Source organism: Cornus florida, unplaced genomic scaffold (genome assembly GCF_030987335.1).
Source record: "Cornus florida cultivar Cherokee Brave unplaced genomic scaffold, ASM3098733v1 CherokeeBrave_3.0.0_Hap2_Chr04, whole genome shotgun sequence".
Lineage (NCBI taxonomy): Eukaryota > Viridiplantae > Streptophyta > Magnoliopsida > Cornales > Cornaceae > Cornus > Cornus florida.
Genome location: NW_026775574.1, coordinates 3,034,265 through 3,037,810, shown reverse-complemented (window position 1 = coordinate 3,037,810; position 3,546 = coordinate 3,034,265). Strand labels below are relative to the sequence as shown.

At 38.5% G+C, this 3,546-nt stretch overlaps 1 non-coding gene across 1 annotated transcript; it reads right to left on the bottom strand.

Moving 5' to 3' along the window:
* Positions 1–1,761: 1,761 nt before the first annotated feature.
* On the bottom strand, positions 1,762–1,863 carry LOC132305805 (small nucleolar RNA R71). Its single transcript, XR_009481698.1, has one exon. It is a non-coding gene; the product is annotated as a small nucleolar RNA R71 (small nucleolar RNA).
* Positions 1,864–3,546: the final 1,683 nt, after the last annotated feature.

Below are 3,546 nucleotides of genomic sequence, written 5' to 3'. Positions count from 1 at the left end.
TCTCACATGATGTTTAGATAATGCATGTTTAACTAAGTCATCCTTATGGATTGCTTGGACTATGAGCTTAATGAAAGGTTCAATGACTTGATTTGATATTTTGTTCTCTTCACATGATGTCTAGACAATATATTCCTCTACCAATAGATGTATTGTGGCCTCACACATGATGATTGAGACAATTTGCACTTGTTGAGTCACCCTTACTAATTGAATGTCTTTTACACATACAACATTGTCGCAACACATTCATTTCCCTCATTAGTCACTTGATTATGGTTTGGAATAGTATTGTTTGGTGGTGATCTCTACACCCCAAGACCTTTCTTTCTTACTTACTCTTTATCTTAATGCATTTTAATTAATTCTTTTTTAGAAGTAATCAACCAACCCAATTCTCTTTTGCAATCATTTGGTACGCTAGAGTCGAAGTTGAAATTCCAACACGTATAATCCCTTGGGACGATCCCTACTCACTCTTGCTACGTTAGTAGTAGTGTTGGTAGTGGTTTTTATAAATTTAAATTTGACATAAAAGGCTTTTCTTGAACCACACATTCACTACATTTAGTTTGGCGTATTGGAACGCGACCTCGTCAGTTTTTGGCGCCGTTGCCGGGGATTTTAAATTGGCAACGTCGAATTGTGAAATTCAATTAGGATTAGTACTCTTTTGATCGTGTCTTTACTTTCTTTTTATTTTTTGTTTTTGATTACTTATTAAGTTTGTTCTTCATTAACAAGGTGCATTGAGCAAGGAGCTAGCAAAGAACTTTCAAGCTAAGGAGCAAAGCAAAGCAAAGGAAAAATGCTTAAAATGAAGAGTTGCTAAAATTTTTTTGCTAAGCTAAGCTTTTAAATTTGGAGTTGAAGTGCTAAAGGACTATTGTGAGACCTTCTTACTCAACCTCCTTAGTTAAATCGGGGGCCCACGTGGAGGCATTTATTTGACATACATTGCATTTGAAAATTGTGGTTGTGAAGTTTAATTGCATTGTTGAGAAAGTTGCTTATTCGTGTTGCATTGTGCATGCATGGTCGTCGTTCATTGAGACCTACTCTTGTCCCTCTTGATTTGCATTTAGAATCCACTATTAGGAATCCAAGGGGAAGAGGAAGTTCACATAGAACCAATCTACCAATGGATGCTCTCAATGATGATCATGTTGAAGACCTTGGTCACATAGACCAACAAGGCATCCTTCACCCTAATGTGCAAAATGATAATATGCAAGTTCCATTAAGCATGCCTAGGCCATACATTCATCAACCTCCTCAACAACAAGGCCAAATTCCAATGGGAATTCCAAGGCCAATGTATGCACCACAACCCCCCATTATTAATCAAGCTCAATATAACCAAGGTGTCCATGTTGCACCTCAAGTTGCTAATCCACCACTCGCATTGAGAGATCACTACGTGCCTAATGAGTATAATGCACCCACATGCATTCAATTGCCACCATTTAGAGCACACCATTATGAGATTAAAGCACAAACTATCCAAATGCTACCTAACTTTCATGGACTTCCTAGTGAAGAACCTTACAAGCATTTGGATGAGTTTCTTGAAGTTTGTTCTACCGTTCGATACACGGACATGCTGGAAGAAGTTTTAAGGTTGAAACTTTTTCCATTCACCCTTAAAGATAAGGCGAAGTATTGGTTCAACAACCTTAGGCCTTTTTCTATAACTTCTTGGGCAGAAATGCAACAAGAATTTTTGAAAAAGTACTATCCGGTTTCGAAGACCAATGCTATGAGAACAGCCATTAGGGAATTCACACATGGGGAGGGAGAAACTTTCCACGAGGCATGGGAACGCTTCAATGAATTGCTTAGGAAGTGTCCTCACCATGACATGCCTAAATGGCAATTGGTCCAATTCTTCTTTGAAAGCTTACCGGACAATTATAAAGGCATGGTTGATGCTTCAATGGGAGGTTCTTATATAGACCGGCAAGAGGAAGACGTGTGGCGTCTTTATGAGAGCATAAGTGAAAACTCTTTGCATAGAACATTGTCATCTAGGAATGGTAAAAATTCTCAAGGTAGGAAGAGTGTTGGCTTACATCAAGTTGACCACTCAAATGATATAACCGCCGAGATGAAGTCTTTATCTCAAAAATTTGATCAATTGATCAATCAAAACTCGGCGAATCAAGTGTCTTCCTTTCCTAATCTTTCTCCTAGAGCTCAAAATGAATCATGTATGACTTGTTCTAGTGTTCTTCATTCTACTTCTAATTGTCCTTATGGACAAATTCAAAATGAACCCATTGAGCAAGTTAATGCAACATTTGTGAACCAAGGGAACAATCCTTATGGTAATCATTACAATCCCGGTTGGAGGAATCATCCTAATTTTTCTTGGAAAAACCAAGGGGAGGGCTCAAACTCTTCCCAAGGCGGTTTTCAAGGGAAATACATTCCACATCCACTTCAAAACCAAGGATCCCAAGGTTCAAGACCATATAACTCACAAGGAAATTAATTTGCTAATTCTCATTTTCCTAACCAATCATATTCTCAAGGAAATTCTAGAGGTTCTGCTTTTGAGGAAAAGGTTTTAAATGCTTTGAGCACTCTAGAAGCAAATACCCAATTGTTGCATTCTCATTCTCAGTCAATTGCCAAGCTAGAAACCCAAGTAGGGCAAATAGCTGAAACACTTAATGCTAGAGAGAAGGGAAAGATGCACGTGAATGCCCCAATCAAACAACAATGTGTTGTAGAAACCAAATCCTCATTGGAAGGGCATAATGTTGAGCATGTCAATGCGGTAACAACCTTGAGAAGTGGTAGGGTAGTAGACAATCAAGTTAGAATGCCTAATGAAGAGAGTGAACCGGTACAACCTCAAGTTGTCACCCGTCCCGTTCCACACACTATTCCTCCTTCATTGCATGTGCATGATCTTGAGAATGAGAAGCCCTCAAATTGTGAGTTGAAAGATGATTTCCAAAGAGATTCATTGAAAACAGTGTTGAAAAATGCGTTTGAGAAAAGTTCTTTGAAAAATGTTATTCATGATTCTTCTTTGAAAAGTGATTTGAAATCCAATGAATCGAACAAGTCCAATGCTGAAAATTCTTTGAAAGAAAATGCTGAAAGAGTTTTTGAAAAAGCTCCATTTCCGGACGCCTTGAAAGGGTCCATTTCAAAAGAAAGGCAAAAGACCAAGAACAATGAAATAATGGATATGTTTAGGCAAGTCACAGTTAATCTTCCACTTTTGGATGCAATTAAGCAAATTCCGGCTTATGGCAAATTCTTAAAAGATTTATGCACCCAAAAGCGGAAGAACAAGAGCCAAACATCAAAAAAGGTGGTCTTAACCGAACAAGTGAGTTCCATTCTACAACACAACACTTTGCCAAAGTTTAAGGACCCCGGTGCACCTACAACATCTTGTGTCATTGGTGAACATGTCATCAATCGGGCACTTCTTGACTTAGGGGCTAGTGTTAACCTTCTTCCCTATTCGGTTTATGTCAAATTGGGCCTAAGTGAATTGAAACTGACGTCGGTGGTTTTACAACTTGC